Source organism: Choloepus didactylus, chromosome 7 (assembly GCF_015220235.1).
Source record: "Choloepus didactylus isolate mChoDid1 chromosome 7, mChoDid1.pri, whole genome shotgun sequence".
Classification (NCBI taxonomy): Eukaryota; Metazoa; Chordata; class Mammalia; order Pilosa; family Megalonychidae; genus Choloepus; species Choloepus didactylus.
The window spans coordinates 16,937,323-16,958,800 of record NC_051313.1 but is presented as its reverse complement, the minus strand read 5'-3'; the positions used below and the strand labels follow the sequence as shown (position 1 = coordinate 16,958,800).

Sequence of the window (21,478 nt, the reverse complement as noted above, 5' to 3'; positions counted from 1 at the left end):
TAAAATTTTGAGAGAATCAGGTCCACAGGCAGAGCCCTTGCGGTTTCACAAAGTCTCTGCACCAGGAACAGGAGCAGAGGGTGGTTCCTGCCGAGTGTCCCCCATCTTCTGCTGAGCCCACAAGCAATAAGAGAAGGCCTCTGATTTCTACCAACAGAGCTCAACCCATTGTTGAACCAAGACTCACCAAATGAAAAAGTATGCTACTCTAAACTTCAAAAATGGTGGAGGGGACGGAGGGAGGCTTTGATTTGAACACTGAGATAGAAAGAAACCAATAAAACTGTTAACAAATAACAATTAAATCTAAGTAATATAGACAAAGTAAGGACAGTCCCAATTTGGTTATTTCCTAGGTCTGACAAAAACTTGTTTTCATCTCCTACAGTGACGACTGAACAGAGGGCACACAGAACAACACGCCGACGCCCACAATCACTTGTTGCTGTTCATCTCCCCTAAGAGCCTGGAGCCCAAGAGAAGGTCTTTTAAAACACTCTATTATCGTCTTCCCTTAGAGCACCAAGTGTTAGAAAAACAAATATAGCAACCCAAATACAGGAATGACTCAATAGCCACCCAACTCTACTTAACAAATATTAGAGTGACGCTTCTCAAATATAGCAACATTTAAAAGAAAGCGAGAAGGGAGTGGGGGGGTGAGAAAAGTATCTGGACAGGGAGAAGGAATAACAAAGAGCAGATTGAAAGTCCTGTTCCTTATACGTATAATGTTCTCATGGGTCAGACGGTATAGAAACTACTGTATTCTGTATTCAAGTGTGAAGACATTCCCTACAGACTATTTGCTAGTTTATATTATTTGTACCACCGCTCTCCACCCACCTGTGAGGAAAAATAAGAGCTATTTTTCAAATAATCCGAAGTTGCCACCCTTTATCTCACACTGTATCTTTCTGTTTGACAGTCTGCTTTGAGAGATAAAGGACCTTCAACAGACATACCCATCCTCCCTCCCCTTGCCAAGAGCACACACAGAAGGTCTCTCGGTGGGCTTCTGGGAAAAGTTTCCTCCCTCTAAAAAGAGCCACAAAGAGGAGGCCTCTGTTCTACCTCTAGATACTGTCTACATGACTCCTTAAATGCTGTTGCCATCTTGGATCCATAAGAAGAGAAGGCCTGAGGACAAACTAACACACAGTAGAAGGCACTGGCGGGCGAATCACAGAGAAGGGGACACCTCATCACACACACACGGCCCAGCCCTGTGTCTGCGCTTCCGCTCCATGTGGTAAAATGCTTTCCCATGGTTTCATGAGTTCCAGTTACTTGCAGTCAAAGAATCCTGGTATCAGTCTCTGCATATTCTGAGGCAAACATTAGAAGATAAGCCTGAGGAAACTGAGAACACATATAGAACCATTTCAGCTAACTGTTACTCCCCATGGGTTTTATGGCCCTCATACCTAAGAGCCATGGTTGTCAAAATTTCCCTTTTTTTCCCATGCTCAATTTTTAAAAACCTAATATTTAAGTAAAAATTAATGAGATAAACAAGGTTCTTTATTCTAACAACTCTAAAAAAGAAGGAAACAACCTTAACAAGATCTCAGGGTTCAAATTGTAAGATTCCCTTTCTTCATATACTTAAGAGTGGTTGTGTAATTAAAGCATAATTTTCAATAATGTCCAATTCCAATAACACTCAAAATAAGTGATAACAATCTTATCTGTTAAAAATAAGTCCCTGCCGCTCTCATTAAGTATTAGGTCAAGGAGATCTGTGCCAGGCACAGCTCTCTCCAACAACCAGGGCCCTCCCAGAAATAGATACTCGTTCTTAAAATGAGCACCAACAACTAGAGGCCATACATAAATCATTAAAGGACCCCAATGCTGAACATCATTAATCTCATAATCATAATCACACAAAGCCTTTAATACTAAGACTTTCAGAACCGTCTTGGCTCCTCACTTACCAATTATGAATACTGAGTGGTGAGTTGAGAAATACTGATGAACTGCATTTGCTCTAAATCCTCCTCTCAGGTGGTGCCATTTTTGTAATGGCCAGAACTGGAGCTATACTCTTTCCGTGTGAAGCTAATCTTTGAATAAAATAATATGGGGTGTGGAGATCAAGTCTGGGAACCAAACAGACCAGAGCTAGAATTCCAACTCTGCCTTTTACTATCCATATGATCATGGACAATTTTTTTAGCCTCACTGGGCTTCATTTTCCTCATAAGTAAAATAGGGATAGAGTACATACTCCCTGTGCAACTCTACAGATTAAAGCAGATGCTGTACACGAAATGCCTGGCACATAATAAATTCATAATAAATGGTGGGCCACTGTCATCACTGTCATCAAAGACGGATTCTGTGAAAACAGGACTATGACTATTCACTAAAAATAAGAGTAGTAATAATGGTAACAAGGACAGAAATAAGAGTACAAAGCAATAGTAACATTAGCTATTTGTTGAGCACTGTTCTACCAACTTTGCATGTAGCAATCATTAAATCTTCACCATCCTTTGGGGAATAAACTAAAATTACTCTTATTTTTCAGGTGAAAAAATGGATAAACTTAAACAACTTGTGCAAAGCCACATAACCAATAAACGGAATAGCCAAGATCCAAACTCAAGTAGTCCAGCTCCAGAGACCTTTGAACACTGCCACCAAACCAAAACCCTTCACTAAGTACAGCCAGCACCTAGCATAATGCCTGACAATTATTTATTGAAAGAGTAAAATCAATAAATTATCACTACCATTTGGGGTTTTACAATCATTAGCAACATGCTCTGAGGCCCAATAAATGTCACCAGTCTCCAGGGTGTGGGTTGTGTTGGCATCTTTTTTTTTTTTAATTTTTTATTTTTTTATCTTCATTTTATTAAGAGATATTCACATACCATGCAGTCATACAAAACAAATCGTACATTCGATTGTTCACAGTACCTGTGTTGGTATCTTACCACCTTCTTTCAAAACAAATGTTTATTGAGTACTCTCATAAAATACGTGCCAGACACCAGCAATATACATGAAAGAAATCCTGCCCTCAGTCTTGTGGGGAACACAGATAACAATATTAGCATTAATATTTATTCCGATTTGTCACTGATTCAGAAATTTTGATAATTTAGATTCAGAAATTACTGCCATTTTGAAAAGCCAACACAGTTTTCCTAAAAACTACCACTGTCATCACCTCAGGAAGTCACACAATGGCCTTTCATGGGAAAAGCTAGCTAAACACCCATAAAATACAAATAGGGGTCATGCTTTTCTAAAGAGCACTTAATTCTCATTCTCAACTTTATTTGCTAGACATATTTGTTCTCTGGCTGAATTCAAGTAACTTGCATAAACAGTCAAATAGAATAATCCTGGTTATAAGTTTCCTCAACATCAAAAATCCAATCCAAACTTCATTTTTAAATTGATTAGGCTGACCAACAACTCCACAGAGAAAAGAGTGGACAAGTATGGAATTCACTGAAAAAGAAACACAAGTGGCACATAAAGGGATGAAAAAATGCCCACACTCATCGTAAGAGAAATGCAAGCTAAAAACTCAGAATGGAAAAATCCCAGAACTTAATCATGCAATCACTGAGAAAGGCTATGGGAACAAAGGCATTCTCACAGAATTACTGGTAGAAGAGCCAATTGGTACAAACCCAATGGAAGTCAATTTGACAACAGCTATCAAAATTACAAATGGTATGTATATTAGCCAAGTAATCCCACTTCTGGGACTGCATCCTACAGACACATCTGCATGCATGCAAAATCATTACGCGCAAGGTGATTCACTACAATACTGTTTGTAATAGCAAAAGGTCAATGTCCATCAACAGGGAACCTTATATACATTCACAGGACAGAATACTAAGCAGCTGTAAAGGGGGAGGGGAATGAGGAATGTTTCCACTCCAGATACAGAAATATATCTCCAAGATACATTGTTTAGTACAATAGCAAGATTAAGAACAGCACATCTGAGATACTACCTTATGGAATGATAACACGGTGGAGGGAGGCATAAATGTGTGAATACACAACATGTGGATAAGCACGCACATATTTGCCTGAGTGTGCATAAAGAAACGATGGAAGGATACAGAAGAGTGACAGTGATTATGGGGAATGGTGGATGGGACTGGCCGGGAGAGGTACAGAGGTGCCAATTTGGGAGACAATGAGCAGAATTTCGTACAAACTGAAGCACTTAAGTACTTTTTTAGCAGGGCAGCATATACGCAATAACAAACCAGACGCATCAAGTGAACCCACCTCGGTTGGTCTCCTTTCTTGGGACAACCCAAATGCCGCAAGTGACTGGCAAAGTGCTACCTTGCTGTGCCACACAGCTCTGACCACACAAATGAAGAGCAGCACACACATGAGTACCGAAACCTTCCAGTCTGTTCCAGCTTTGCCAGCGCATAAGATGGCCTAAAGCAAAGCTGATTTCCTGACATATGAAGTTCAAGGCTGTCTCTGCATCCTCAAAGAAACTGACTTCTGCCAGCCTCCAACTCAGTACACCTCACAAACCCCACAGGCAGCTCTCTGGCAGGCTGGAGACACTCCTGCCTGGGGCCGTACCCACAGCCCAGAGCCGCGCCAGGAAAACCAGTGTGACGGGGAGTGTATCCCAAGGCACCGCGCACACGCCACAATATCGGCCGTGGACAGTGGCCTTGGGTGCACCCACAGCTAGTTGTCCCGGAGCTGGGAAGGCGGAGCTGTGAGAAGGGGGGGGTGAGATGCCCCATTCAGCCATCTTTGCATCAGGCTGGGAGCGCCCCTGCACAGCCCAGCAGCCCGGGGCTTCCCTTAAGGGACGGCGTGCACTTGTGACATAGCACAGCCTTCCCTCAGCAGAGATCCCGGAAGATCACAGCTGAGAAGGGGGACCTACTCAGAAAACCCAGGGATGGTACATCAATGCCGGGGACTTGTGGATCAGCAGCAGAGGAAATCTGGGGCATAACTGAAATGAAGGCTTAGACTCTTGCAACAGCCTTGAATCTCCAGGAACACCTGGGAGGTTTGATTATTACAGCTGCCCTGCCTCCCTAACCACCCAAACACACGCCCCACAAGTTGTATTTCTTACAACCTGAAAGAACACTATCAAGCAAAGCAAATGCCAAGAGGCCAAAAACAACAGAAAATCTTAAAGCATATGATAAAACCAGACGCTATGGAGAACCCAATCCCAAACACCCAAATCAAAATATCAGAAGAGACACAGTACTTGGCACAATTAATCAAAGGACTACAATCAAAGAACAAGAGCACAGCACAGGATATAAAGGACATGAAGAAGAACATGGCACAGGATATAGAGGACATAAAGAAGACCCTAGAAGAGATAAGGAAGAAATTGCAAGAGTAAATAAAAAAATAGAAGATCTTATGGAAATAAAAGAAACTGTTGGCCAAATTAAAAAGACTCTGGATACTCATAATACAAGATTAAAGGAAGTTGAACAATGACTCAGTGTCCTAGAGGACCACAGAACAGAAAATGAAAGAACAAAAGAAAGAATGGAGAAAAAAATCGAAAAAATCGAAAAAATCGAAATGGATCTCAGGGATACAATAGATTAAATAAAACATCCAAATTTAAAACTAATTGGTGTCCCAGAAGGGGAAGAGAAGGGTAAAGGTCTAGAAAGAGTATTCAAAGAAATTGTTGGGGAAAACTTCCCAAACCTTCTACACAATATAAATACACAAAGCATAAATGCCCAGAGAACTCTAAATAGAAGAAATCCAAATAAACCCACTCCGAGACATATTCTGATCAGACTCTCAAACACTGAAGAGAAGGAGCAAGTTCTGAAAGCAGCAAGAGAAAAGAAATTCACCACATACAAAGGAAACAACATAAGACTAAGTAGTGACTACTCAGCGGCCACCATGGAGGCAATAAGGCAGTGGCGTGACATATTTAAAATACTGAGAGAGAAAAATTTCCAACCAAGAATACTTTATCCAGCAAAACTCTCCTTCAAATTTGAGGGACAGCTTAAATTTTTCACAGACAAACAAATGCTGAGAGATTTTGCCAATAAAAGACCTGCCCTACTTCAGATACTAAAGGGAGCCCTACTGACAGAGAACCAAAGAAAGGAGAGAGAGCTATAGAGAATTTTAACAGACATATATAGAACGTTACATCCCAAATCACCAGGACACTCATTTTTCTCTAGTGATCATGGATCTTTCTCCAGAATAGAACATATGCTGGGACATAAAACAAGCCTCAATAAATTAAAAAAAAAAAAAAATTTGAATATATTCAAAGTACATTCTCTGACCACAATGGAATACAAACAGAAGTCAATAATTTTTTATTAGTAACTCCACTATTTACTTCTTACATGATATAAAATACACAAACTCTAATGACAAATCAGTGGTTTTGGACTCAATGTAAAATATGTAATTTTTGACAAGAACTATATAAAGGTGGGGGAATGGAGGAGTATAGGAACATAGTTTACGGGTCCTATTGAAGTTAAGTTGGTATCAAAGAAAAACAAGATTGTTATGGATTTAAGAGGTTAAATTTAAGTCCCACAGTAAACACAAAGAAATTATTAGAGAATATGACCATAGAGATGAAAAGTAGAGTACGGGTTATGAGAAATGGGAAAGGGGCAATGGGGAGTTAAGAAATGAATGTAGGGTTGCTGTTTGAGGTGAAGGGAAATTTCTAGTAATGGAAGGTGGGAAGGTGATAGCATTACAACATTCTAAATGTGATTAATCCCACTAATGGAATGCTAGGGAGGGGGTGCAATGGGAAGATTTAGGCTGTCTACATGTTTCCATAATTAAAAAAAAAAAAAATACAGTCTAAATAGATGACAATTGAATGCCAAGGATGATCCTGGATGGGATCTGAGGATGGAGGACAGGGGGCTCAAAGAGACACAGTTGAGACATAAGAAAAAAAAAAAAAGGAAATATAGAATGTAAGCTTTGTATCAATGTTGAATTTCTTGAACTTCTTAGCTACGCTTAATGGGATTGCATGAAAGAATGTTCTTGTTCGTGGAAATTGTATATGTGAATTATAGTGTTTGTTCAAGGATGTGTGTAGCTTGCTCTCATGTTCAGAAGACAGAGCAATAGATAGGGAGACAGGGAGGGAGGGAGGGAGGGAAAGAAAGAAATGGTGGTGTGACAGGATGTTAAAGTTGGTGGATCGGGGTATCGGGAGAAGGGGGTCAGGGTATGCTGGAGTTCTGTGTATGGGGTTTGTAAAAATTATTAAAAAAAAAAAAAATACACAGATCCTAAGAAAACCTTACTAGTATTTTATCCTTTTTCCCTCATGATGGAGTTGAAATAAAAAGCTTTCTTTTCCTAACAATAATACTGGTGTATATGCACCTAGGCCAAAAGAATTATTCCCATTCTCTGTTGGAATACTGAGAACAGGGTGGTTGGAAACAGATATCTCTGAAAGTTGGGGAAATTTTTAGAAGGGAAGATAAACAGAATGAGAAGATTCTTATTCAGTTTCTAAGCTGATTGCACATAATCCCCAGTCTCTTTCAGCAGCTTCCTCTCATTTAGAGGGGAAAGCAGGAACAAAACTGTCCTGACAAGCACAAGGATGTCTTCATGTTTCCTGCCACACCTCTTCACTGCCCCACATCTGCTCCTAGACTCACAGGAGGAGCGTGACATTCTGTGCAGATGAAAAATCGCTTGTTCCTAATGGAGTGTGACGCACATTCGTGGCTTCTCAATGAATGTCCCTGCAATGTTCCGGGCATTTGGGGAACATTTACCTGGACCACCATCATATAACGCTCCATAGAAAGGAAAAACATGCTAATGTGCAGTTCCACCCAGGGACATCATAACTAGGCTCAAAACAGCAGAACCAAGACCAGCAATCTCCCCCGACAGTGACAGATACCAGGGAAGATACTCTTTCTGAGCTCAACCCAAAACTACCTCACGCTATAGTTTATGCATAGGATCCCTGCCCAATGCCATCACTAAACTCACACCCACCTAGTATCAAGTGGTCATCTACAAAGTAGAGTCCACACATGCTCCCAAGAACATGCTGCCTCAAGCTCCAGCCAGGGCACCCGTGACAAGGAGGGGAAAACTGCAGTCAGATATATCTGGTAAAACTCCGTTTATCCTACACAATTTCAGCAATAATGGTAGAAATATCTTTAAATATGATGTAGCACACATCAGACAGAAAAGTTTATTCTTTTAAATTACAAATGAAGGGTAAGATCGGATTTTAAAAGAGCCTAGGAATCTGTGCTTACCAAAATAAACAAAGAAATGGAGAGAACTTTTATAATCCATTACTAGGACTGTAGGTGACCAGGAATGGATGAGCCACACCTTTCTGTACTATCTTCCATTTCACACTCTGTTCTGGGCTTGGACAGTCCCTTTGCAGCCAGAGAAGGGGGAGTGTCAAGGAAAGGGACAAACAAGCTTTCTCATTCAAGCTGAGGTTTGGAGAGAACATGGAGGCCACGGAAGAGAAAGAAAGGAGCTTCAATTTATTTTAATTATGTGACTTTCTGGTTCAGTATGAACCAGAAACCAGTCTAATATAATTCAACCAGTCTAATACTACTCGGTGTGACTCAAACTCTGAATGCTGCAGCTAAAACACAACAGTAGTTATTCAGGAGGCTCTTCCCACATAAACTAATGAAAAATCCACCAAGGTTAACTGCACAGGATAAATGCCCAGGCTGCAGACGCTGCATTTTAATAGGTCATATGACAAAAGCTTGTCAAAGTCAATCAACTCCCCACATTATGACAGGTCCACCAGGCTGCAGCTTACTCTGACCTCACACTTTCAAATCCTCTTCTCCATAATCTCTGGAGTTCCACTGTCAACAGGCATAAACACCCAAACCTTATCAAAAACACATAATTCACTTTTAAAATTTTGGTCACTAGCTCTTCTGCCATTTTACATATTACAGCACTACCAAAGAGTTTTAGCAATACAAAACATATATTGCAAAAGATGAGACTATCAGCAGAATGATTTTTCTAGCTTAGGTAAGCAGATCCAAATATTGACGCAACCCAGTGGTCAGTCAGCAGATGGTAGAGTGTTAGCATTAGGGCCCCCTAGCCTGGCATGAGGAGCAGCTTGCCCGGGATGGGGAAAACTGTAACTACAATGGAATTACAGACATGCCACTTGGAAGGCTATAAAGCCTTTTTGAAAATGTGCTAAAAGAATAAAAAAGGAAAGTATTTCTATGCTGGGCATTAGTCTAGTTCAAAACTACCTTACTTAGCAAAAGCTTCAAATAACTCTTTTTAGGTGGTGGTGGCTAGGACAAGTTTTCACTTGAGCTAAAAGTATTTGCTTTCTTAAAATTAAGATTCCCAAAGTTCTGCAAAAATGATTTGGTATGGTAGAGGATCGTGCTGGAGAATACGCCAGGTGTTCAACCTTCAGACTTCAGCATCAAAAAATTCAAGTAAAACTAACGTCAGAATTAAAATTTTACCTTTCCAACTAATATTAATGCTGAAAATTTATCTTTCCAGCTCTCTGTGATACAGTGATTATGTTAAACTATAGCCCATCAATGTATCACATAAATCTGTACAGGAGTACCACAGAGCAGATGGGAGAGGGGGTACCGGCTGTCCAGGTCTTCAACATCAGCTAAACACAGTTCTCATTTCTTCAGTTGCCACATCCAAGTTACCAATAATTCAGAATGGACAATTCTTTGTGGGGATGAAAATAGGAACCAAACTTCCCAAGTACACATGTCCCCAGAAAAATACAGTCATCACCCCAGTGGTGTAAGAGCATTACCTGCAGTATCAACAATAAAAAAGGAAATTACAGAGATCATCTGCAAATTATAGAAGTACTCCTCATTTTGCTAGAAAGTAGTATCGAAACAAGAATTTCTTTGAAGGAAGACTGTTAGACTGGTAGGTTGTATAAAGAAAAAGCATGAAGACTTTTTTTCTCAACATGACCACATATTAAATATTCCGCAGTAAAAGAGGATGGTGACCCTATACTTATTCAACAAATATTTACTTAGGTGTAACAACATCCAAATAATATATACTTCTTGGTAACTGTTAATGGCCACTAAATCAGCAGACATTAAAAAATGTGGATTCAAATCACTGACAGCTTGAGTACAAGTTAAATCAAACAAGTTAGCATGAAAACAGGACAATTTATAAATCAATGACATTGAAATTTGTCATCCTTTAATGTGTCAAAAAAATGACTGTATACTATTAATCTTACATAGTTTTCACAGGGCCTTAGGAAATAAACTTTCACAGAGAATATATTAAAACTGAATAAATCAATTGTGAAACAGCAAGACAAATACACAAAACCAACCAACTAGCTTGATTATTCTCATAGGTCAAGCCTGAGAAACTTTCACGTTAAAGATAACCTGAAAATTTCAACATCTGCCTTAAGAAAGCAAGTAAATGGTCTAAAACAACTCTGGCCATTAAAAAAATTATTTTGGTTAAAATGTAACTGAACATATTCCCTTGCTGAATACTATACATACCCTAATTCCATCTACTCTGTACATTAGTATTTTCCAAATCTTCAGTCCTTTGGACAGTTAATCACACTTTCAACAGCAAACTTCCTTCAAATGCAAAAACAAAAAAACATATGCCACTACAGCAGAAATTTCCTAAAACTCTCCCCCTGAAAGACTTACGCAGCTTTCAAGCACATCAAGCCGGCTGTCTGCTGCTCCCTGTCATTAGAAGACTGTGGAAAGCTGATGAAAATCCAGCTTAACGAACAAAACCGGCCCCACCCAGGCCGGACCCTGCCAGGGAAGGACATGCTCAGTAGGAAAGCCCAGCTTGGTTCCAAGTCACTTCATTCCTCAGCTCCAGAATTCACACGGGTTAAGGAAAACCTTCATCTTCCGCTGCCTTTCTAACTGCTAAGTGAAGAATCCTTCTACATAAAGAATAGTTACTGATACAGCCATAATTTTTATAATTCTACTACTGGTGAGAAGTTTCTCTCCCCATTTAAAATTAGTTTTCACATGTATGGCTTTTGGTTTTTTTTTCCTTTGGGAACCCGTCCCCAACTTTGTTTTTATTGTTGTCATTTTAATTCATCCTACTAATAGTCATCAAAAGTATATGTAATTAAGATACAGCTAATCATTTTTACTAACAAACTACTATACTTATTTTTTTTAAACTTATTTTTTTCAGATGTAGAATAAACAGTGCAAATGCAGTCCAGTTTTCAATATACAAAAATGAAACCTCTATTTTATTCATTTGTAAAAGATCTGCTTTGTTTTCATTTTTGTCATTTTAATCCGTAATAATCACCAGTCACTAATAGTATATGTAAAACTAAATTAGTTTAATCATCTTATCAACTACTATGAAATTGATATACAAATTTTTCAGATGTAGAAAAACAGCACAAACACAGTCCAGTTTTCAATATATAAAAGAGAAATATCTATTTGATTTACTTGAAAAAGAATCTTCTGATTCAATCAAATTGTATATAACAATGCAGGCTGGTTTTAATCTAGATTGGGTAGGTACTATATAATAGTGCTAAAGTTGGCAAGTCCTATTTTACATGACATCCTAAACTGAGAAATGATTGATACATAAGATAATCCTGTATTACTAATAACCAATCTGTCGTACAAATGCAAACAAACATGCAGAAGCAAAGTAAATGTAAAAGTCACTAAAGGAAACCGTTAGAATTTCTAAGATTCAGCTCAGAGAGATCTGACAACTTATCTTCCTTAACTCTATAGTACAGCTCCCCCCCTCCCCATTACATTTCCACAATTTAAATTCCTTTTTTTTCCACTGTACATATTTCCATTAAAACAATTCAGGACTGAGATGGTCAGACTGTGGATACAGGTGCGCATTTTTACAACCTCATCCTGCTACCATACTGCCCTCCTATTAAGCAGCACTAAGTCAGAGTTCACATAGTCACCTACAGCAAAATCTTTCAGAAAAGTAAAGGTTTTTTTGGTTTGTTTTTTAAATCACAAAGAAAACACTTAAAATGAACAAGCTATCACCTATACCAACTGACAGAGAAAGGGTAAGGTTTGCAATATGGTTAGACTTGTGGGACTATGTTTTAGTAGCAGCTCTAAAGTGATTAATCTCTGTGGAGATGAGCAAATACAAAACTAAAAGATAAAATCATTCTATACGATGGAAGCAAACAGCACTATCTACCACAGTTTTCACTGGTTCACAAAAGGGCAATCTAGTGAGTTTTTTATAGAACCAATTTTGTTCAATTCAGGGCATCATCCTTTATTCAGATTATGTTCTTCCTAAATATTTTATGTTAAATGTATCTTTTAAAAAATAGCTTCAATAAATACTGGTGGTACACATGGCAGATTTTTATAACATACCTACTTGGGAAAGTACCGGCTCCAAACTTCTTCCTAGAATGTATTGCTTCATGGAATCTGGATGTCTGAGAACTACTGACCCACGGTCCTGGATCCAGGGAAGAGGACACTGGCTCAGCACAGTCCATCTCAGGTATCTCGCATCACCCCTGTGCTCCTGCCCTCTTCCCTTACTCTCCCACCCTTACCGAGGAACCTCACGCTACTGCTCCACTCCACATGCCTCAGAAAAAAAGATTCTGCTTGAGACACCTGATGCTCATCACTCAACTCAAGACAGTGAGTTTTACAGCACCATGATTTGCAACAGAACAAGCCCATACAGGGGATAAAAAGGTTAGACTATCACAACTAGGAAAAACTAAATGATTTCCCAAACTTATACATGCCCTGTAAAGTAGAGCCAGAATTTATACCCAGGTTTCTCTGGCTTCAAAGCCAATACTCTTTTCCACAAAGGTCATATCACTTCTACTTCTGTTTTAACACCCTTGCTTTCCAAATGAGTAAACTGAATTCAGAGAGGCAAAATGACTTAGCCAAGTTACCCAGTGGGTAACTGGCGGAGAAGTATACAACCCAGGCCCAGCATCATTGGAACTATTCAGTTCCAGTAAGATTTTAAACACATCCATGTGGCCAAATACATATATTGAAATATCCACAAAGGTCTTAATATAAAAAACTGTCAATATGCATTTATATCTATCACACCTGTCTTGGGCAGATCAAAAAAGTCATTTTTTGACATTATCTCCAGTTATTAGATTAAAAAGAGATATTAGAAGTTTGTTCTCAGAATACTATTTTTAAAATATTCAAGAGAGTGTGTTGGGAAATAGTTTCTCTTTGTGTGTATGAGTTTGTGTATTAATGGAGATCCAGTATCATAATTTCTTGACTTTTAAAAATTGCCCTACCGGGAGGCGGGGCAAGATGGCAGACTGGTGAGCTGTATGTTTTAGCTACTCCTCCAGGAAAGTAGGTAAAAAACCAGGAACTGCGTGGACTGGACACCACAGAGTAATCTGTCTTTGGGCATACTTCATACAACACTCATGAAAACGTGGAACTGCTGAGATCAGCGAAATCTGTAAGTTTTTGCGGCCAGGGGACCCGCGCCCCTCCCTGCCAGGCTCAGTCCCGTGGGAGGAGGGGCTGTCAGCTCCAGGAAGGAGAAGGGAGAATTGCAGTGGCTGCTCTTATCGGAAACTCATTCTACTGATTCAAACTCCAACCATAGATAGACTGAGGCCAGACACCAGAGACTCTGAGAGCAGCCAGCCCAGCAGAGAGGAGACGGGCATAGAAGGAAAACAACACGAGAAGCTCCAAAGTAAAAGCAGAGGATTTTTGGAGTTCTGGTGAACACAGAAAGGGGAAGGGCGGAGATCAGGCCTTGAGGCGCATATGCAAATCCCGAAGCAAGGCTGATCTCTCTGCCCTGTGCACCTTTCCTTAATGGCCCTGGTTGCTTTGTCTATTAGCATTTCAATAACCCATTAGATCTCTGAGGAGGGCCGGTTTTTTTTTTTTGTTTTTTTTTTTTTTTTTTTTTTTTTTAAATCCTTTTTGCTTTTTCTAAAACAATTACTCTAAGAAGCTCAATACAGAAAGCTTCAAAGAATTGAAATTTGGGCACGTCAAGTCAAGAGCAGAACTAAGAGAGCTCTGAGACAAAAGGCAATAATCCAGTGGCTGAGAAAATTCACTAAACAACACAACTTCCCAAGAAAAGGGGGGTGTCCGCTCACAGCCACCATCCTGGTGGACAGGAAACACTCCTGCCCATCGCCAGCCCCATAGCCCAGAGCTGCCCCAGACAACCCAGTGTGACGGAAGTGCTTCAAATAAAAGGCACACACCACAAAACTCGGCGTGGACATTAGCCTTCCATGCAACCTCAGCTGAATGTCCCAGAGCTGGGAAGGGGGAGCAGTGTGAATTAACAGAGCCCCATTCAGCCATCATTTGAGCAGACTGGGAGCCTCCCAACACAGCCCAGCAGCCCAGAACTGCCCTGGGGGGACGGCACTCACCTGTAACATAGCACAGTCATCCCTCAACAGAGGACCCGGGGTGCACGGCCTGGAAGAGGGGCCCACTTGCAAGTCTCAGGAGCCATACACCAATACCAAAGACTTGTGGGTCAGTGGCAGAGACAAACTGTGGCAGGACTGAACTGAAGGATTAGACTATTGCAGTAGCTTTAAAACTCTAGGATCATCAGGGAGATTTGATTGTTAGGGCCACCCCCCCTCCCCGACTGCCCAGAAACACGCCCCACATACAGGGCAGGCAACACCAACTACACACGCAAGCTTGGGACACCAATTGGGCCCCACAAGACTCACTCCCCCACTCACCAAAAAGGCTAAGCAGGGGAGATCTGGCTTGTGGAGAACAGGTGGCTCGTGGACGCCACCTGCTGGTTAGTTAGAGAAAGTGTACTCCACGAAGCTGTAGATCTGATAAATTAGAGATAAGGACTTCAACTGGTCTACAAACCCTAAAAGAACCCTATCAAGGTCAGCAAATGCCACGAGGCCAAAAACAACAGAAAATTATAAAGCATATGAAAAAACCAGACGATATGGATAACCCAAGCCCAAGCACCCAAATCAAAAGACCAGAAGAGACACACCTAGAGCAGCTACTCAAAGAACTAAAGATGAACAATGAGACCCTAGTACGGGATATGAAGGAAATCAAGAAGACCCTAGAAGAGCATAAAGAAGACATTGCAAGACTAAATAAAAAAATGGATGATCTTATGGAAATTAAAGAAACTGTTGACCAAATTAAAAAGATTCTGGACACTCATAGTACAAGACTAGAGGAAGTTGAACAACGAATCAGTGACCTGGAAGATGACAGAATGGAAAATGAAAGCATAAAAGAAAGAATGGGGAAAAAAATTGAAAAACTCGAAATGGACCTCAGGGATATGATAGATAATATGAAACGTCCGAATATAAGACTCATTGGTGTCCCAGAAGGGGAAGAAAAGGGTAAAGGTCTAGGAAGAGTATTCAAAGAAATTGTTGGGGAAAACTTCCCAAATCTTCTAAACAACATAAATACACAAATCATAAATGCTCAGCGAACTCCAAATAGAATAAATCCAAAAAAACCCACTCCGAGACATATACTGATCACACTGTCAAACATAGAAGAGAAGGAGCAAGTTCTGAAAGCAGCAAGAGAAAAGCAATTCACCACATACAAAGGAAACAGCATAAGACTAAGTAGTGACTACTCAGCAGCCACCATGGAGGCGAGAAGGCAGTGGCACGATATATTTAAAATTCTGAGAGAGAGGAATTTCCAGCCAAGAATACTTTATCCAGCAAAGCTCTCCTTCAAATTTGAGGGAGAGCTTAAATTTTTCACAGACAAACAAATGCTGAGAGAATTTGCTAACAAGAGACCTGCCCTACTGGAGATACTAAAGGGAGCCCTACAGACAGAGAAACAAAGACAGGACAGAGAGACTTGGAGAAAGGTTCAGTACTAAAGAGATTCGGTATGGGTACAATAAAGGATATTAATAGAGAGAGGGAAAAATATGGCAAACATAATCCAAAGGATAAGATGGCCGATTCAAGAAATGCCTTCACGGTTTTAACGTTGAATGTAAATGGATTAAACTCCCCAATTAAAAGATATAGATTCGCAGAATGGATCAAAAAAAATGAACCATCAATATGTTGCATACAAGAGACTCATCTTAGACACAGGGACACAAAGAAACTGAAAGTGAAAGGATGGAAAAAAATATTTCATGCAAGCTACAGCCAAAAGAAAGCAGGTGTAGCAATATTAATCTCAGATAAAATAGACTTCAAATGCAGGGATGTTTTGAGAGACAAAGAAGGCCACTACATACTAATAAAAGGGGCAATTCAGCAAGAAGAAATAACAATCGTAAATGTCTATGCACCCAATCAAGGTGCCACAAAATACATGAGAGAAACATTGGCAAAACTAAAGGAAGCAATTGATGTTTCCACAATAATTGTGGGAGACTTCAACACATCACTCTCTCCTATAGATAGATCAACCAGACAGAAGACCAATAAGGAAATTGAAAACCTAAACAATCTGATAAATGAATTAGATTTAACAGACATCTACAGGACATTACATCCCAAATCACCAGGATACACATACTTTTCTAGTGCTCACGGAACTTTCTCCAGAATAGATCATATGCTGGGACATAAACAAGCCTCAATAAATTTAAAAAGATTGAAATTATTCAAAGCACATTCTCTGACCACAATGGAATACAATTAGAAGTCAATAACCATCAGAGACTTAGAAAATTCACAAATACCTGGAGGTTAAACAACACACTCCTAAACAATCAGTGGGTTAAAGAAGAAATAGCAAGAGAAATTGCTAAATATATAGAGACGAATGAAAATGAGAACACAACATACCAAAACCTATGGGATGCAGCAAAAGCAGTGCTAAGGGGGAAATTTATAGCACTAAATGCATATATTAAAAAGGAAGAAAGAGCCAAAATCAAAGAACTAATGGATCAACTGAAGAAGCTAGAAAATGAACAGCAAACCAATCCTAAACCAAGTACAAGAAAAGAAATAACAAGGATTAAAGCAGAAATAAATGACATAGAGAACAAAAAAACAATAGAAAGGATAAATATCACCAAAAGTTGGTTCTTTGAGAAGATCAACAAGATTGACAAGCCCCTAGCTAGACTGACAAAATCAAAAAGAGAGAAGACCCATATAAACAAAATAATGAATGAAAAAGGTGACATAACTGCAGATCCTGAAGAAATTAAAAAAATTATAAGAGGATATTATGAACAACTGTATGGCAACAAACTGGATAATGTAGAAGAAATGGACAATTTCCTGGAAACATATGAACAACCTAGACTGACCAGAGAAGAAATAGAAGACCTCAACCAACCCATCACAAGCAAAGAGATCCAATCAGTCATCAAAAATCTTCCCACAAATAAATGCCCAGGGCCAGATGGCTTCACAGGGGAATTCTACCAAACTTTCCAGAAAGAACTGACACCAATCTTACTCAAACTCTTTCAAAACATTGAAAAAAATGGAACACTACCTAACTCATTTTATGAAGCTAACATCAATCTAATACCAAAACCAGGCAAAGATCCTACAAAAAAGGAAAACTACCGGCCAATTTCCCTAATGAATATAGATGCAAAAATCCTCAACAAAATACTTGCAAATCGAATCCAAAGACACATTAAAAAAATCATACACCATGACCAAGTGGGGTTCATTCCAGGCATGCAAGGCTGGTTCAACATAAGAAAAACAATCAATGTATTACAACACATTAAAAACTCGAAAGGGAAAAATCAATTGATCATCTCAATAGATGCTGAAAAAGCATTTGACAAAATCCAACATCCGTTTTTGATAAAAACACTTCAAAAGGTAGGAATTGAAGGAAACTTCCTCAACATGATAAAGAGCATATATGAAAAACCCACAGCCAGCATAGTACTCAATGGTGAGAGACTGAAAGCCTTCCCTCTAAGATCAGGAACAAGACAAGGATGCCCGCTGTCACCACTGTTATTCAACATTGTGCTGGAAGTGCTAGCCAGGGCAATCCGGCAAGACAAAGAAATAAAAGGCATCCAAATTGGAAAAGAAGAAGTAAAACTGTCATTGTTTGCAGATGATATGATCTTATATCTAGAAAACCCTGAGAAATCAACGATACACCTACTAGAGCTAATAAACAAATTTAGCAAAGTAGCGGGATACAAGATTAATGCACATAAGTCAGTAATGTTTCTATATGCTAGAAATGAACAAACTGAAGAGACACTCAAGAAAAAGATACCATTTTCAATAGCAACTAAAAAAATCAAGTACCTAGGAATAAACTTAACCAAAGATGTAAAAGACCTATACAAAGAAAACTACATAACTCTACTAAAAGAAATAGAAGGGGACCTTAAAAGATGGAAAAATATTCCATGTTCATGGATAGGAAGGCTAAATGTCATTAAGATGTCAATTCTACCCAAACTCATCTACAGATTCAATGCAATCCCAATCAAAATTCCAACAACCTACTTTGCAGACTTGGAAAAGCTAGTTATCAAATTTATTTGGAAAGGGAAGATGCCTCGAATTGCTAAAGACACTCTAAAAAAGAAAAACGAAGTGGGAGGACTTACACTCCCTGACTTTGAAGCTTATTATAAAGCCACAGTTGCCAAAACAGCATGGTACTGGCACAAAGATAGACATATAGATCAATGGAATCGAATTGAGAATTCAGAGATAGACCCTCAGATCTATGGCCGACTGATCTTTGATAAGGCCCCCAAAGTCACCGAACTGAGCCATAATGGTCTTTTCAACAAATGGGGCTGGGAGAGTTGGATATCCATATCCAAAAGAATGAAAGAGGACCCCTACCTCACTCCCTACACAAAAATTAACTCAAAATGGACCAAAGATCTCAATATAAAAGAAAGTACCATAAAACTCCTAGAAGATAATGTAGGAAAACATCTTCAAGACCTTGTATTAGGAGGCCACTTCCTAGACTTTACACCCAAAGCACAAGCAACAAAAGAGAAAATAGATAAATGGGAACTCCTCAAGCTTAGAAGTTTCTGCACCTCAAAGGAATTTGTCAAAAAGGTAAAGAGGCAGCCAACTCAATGGGAAAAAATTTTTGGAAACCATGTATCTGACAAAAGACTGATATCTTGCATATACAAAGAAATCCTAGAACTCAATGACAATAGTACAGACAGCCCAATTATAAGATGGGCAAAAGATATGAAAAGACAGTTCTCTGAAGAGGAAATACAAATGGCCAAGAAACACATGAAAAAATGTTCAGCTTCACTAGATATTAGAGAGATGCAAATTAAGACCACAATGAGATACCATCTAACACCGGTTAGAATGGCTGCCATTAAACAAACAGGAAACTACAAATGCTGGAGGGGATGTGGAGAAATTGGAACTCTTATTCATTGTTGGTGGGACTGTATAATGGTTCAGCCACTCTGGAAGTCAGTCTGGCAGTTCCTTAGAAAACTAGATATAGAGCTACCATTCGATCCAGCGATTGCACTCCTCGGTATATACCCGGAAGATCGGAAAGCAGTGACACGAACAGATATCTGCACGCCAATGTTCATAGCAGCATTATTCACAATTGCCAAGAGATGGAAACAACCCAAATGTCCTTCAACAGATGAGTGGATAAATAAAATGTGGTATATACACACGATGGAATACTACGCGGCAGTAAGAAGGAACGATCTGGTGAAACATATGACAACATGGATGAACCTTGAAGACATAATGCTGAGCGAAATAAGCCAGGCACAAAAAGAGAAATATTATATGCTACCACTAATGTGAACTTTGAAAAATGTAAAACAAATGGTTTATAATGTAGAATGTAGGGGAACTAGCAGTAGAGAGCAATTAAGGAAGGGGGAACAATAATCCAAGAAGAACAGATAAGCTATTTAACGTTCTGGGGATGCCCAGAAATGACTATGGTCTGTTAATTTCTGATGGATGTAGTAGGAACAAGTTCACTGAAATGTTGCTATATTATGTAACTTTCTTGGGGTAAAGTAGGAACATGTTGGAAGTTAAGCAGTTATCTTAGGTTAGTTGTCTTTTTCTTACTCCCTTGCTATGGTCTCTTTGAAATGTTCTTTTATTGTATGTTTGTTTTCTTTTTAACTTTTTTTTCATACAGGTGATTTGAAAAAAGAAGGGAAAGTTAAAAAAAAAAAAAAAAAAAAAAAAAGACAAACAAGGGAAAAAAAAAAAAAAAAAAAAGATGTAGTGCCCCCTTGAGGAGCCTGTGGAGAATGCAGGGGTATTCGCCTACCCCACCTCCATGGTTGCTAACATGACCACAGACATAGGGGACTGGTGGTTTGATGGGTTGAGCCCTCTACCATAAGTTTTACCCTTGGGAAGACGGTTGCTGCAAAGGAGAGGCTAGGCCTCCCTGTATTTGTGCCTAAGAGTCTCCTCCTGAATGCCTCTTTGTTGCTCAGATGTGGCCCTCTCTCTCTGGCTAAGCCAACTTGAAAGGTGAAATCACTGCCCTCCCCCCTACGTGGGATCAGACACCCAGGGAAGTGAATCTCCCTGGCAACGTGGAATATGACTCCCGGGGAGGAATGTAGACCCGGCATCGTGGGATGGAGAACATCTTCTTGACCAAAAGGGGGATGTGAAAGGAAATGAAATAAGCTTCAGTGGCAGAGAGATTCCAAAACGAGCCGAGAGATCACTCTGGTGGGCACTCTTACGCACACTTTAGACAACCTTTTTTAGGTTCTAAAGAATTGGGGTAGCTGGTGGTGGATACCTGAAACTATTAAACTAAAACCCAGAACCCATGAATCTCGAAGACAGTTGTATAAAAATGTAGCTTATGAGGGGTGACAGTGGGATTGGGAATGCCATAAGGACCAAACTCCACTTTGTCTAGTTTATGGATGGATGTGTAGAAAAGTAGGGGAAGCAAACAAACAGACAAAGGTACATAGTGTTCTTTTTTACTTCAATTGCTCTTTTTCACTCTAATTATTATTCTTGTTATTTTTGTGTGTGTGCTAATGAAGGTGTCAGGGATTGATTTAGGTGATGAATGTACAACTATGTAATGGTACTGTAAACAATCGAAAGTACAATTTGTTTTGTATGACTGTGTGGTATGTGAATATATCTCAATAAAATGATGATAAAAAAAAAAAAAAAAAAATTGCCCTACCTCCTGGCTTGGGGGACAGGGAATGGAACTGAATAAAAGGTAGAGGACTGAATCCGATGGGTCATTCAACACTCCAAAACCATAAAGGACATAAACTCTTTAAGCAGAAAATAAGGTCATCAGTGTCAGAGAAAAGACAATGAGTAAAGCCTTTTTTCTCCCAGTTTTCCTACCTCTATTCATCATCTGAAAAGCAATCATCTATCCCTTCCAGAAAAAAGCAGACAACACAATTTCTAGCATAA

The 21,478-nt window shown here is 39.4% G+C and overlaps 1 protein-coding gene across 14 annotated transcripts in view; it reads right to left on the bottom strand.

Annotated features, from left to right (window-relative positions):
- EPB41L2 (erythrocyte membrane protein band 4.1 like 2) overlaps positions 1-21,478 on the bottom strand; it is a 229,245-nt gene that overhangs the window by 133,263 nt on the left and 74,504 nt on the right. The window contains exon 1 of one of the 14 annotated variants that reach the window (XM_037844855.1): positions 10,728-10,858. The exons of the other annotated variants lie outside the window; for them this stretch is intronic. The gene's annotated coding sequence lies outside the window, so the exon portion shown is untranslated. Of the gene's footprint in view, positions 1-10,727; positions 10,859-21,478 lie in introns of those variants that run through there. 14 annotated transcript variants of the gene reach the window in all.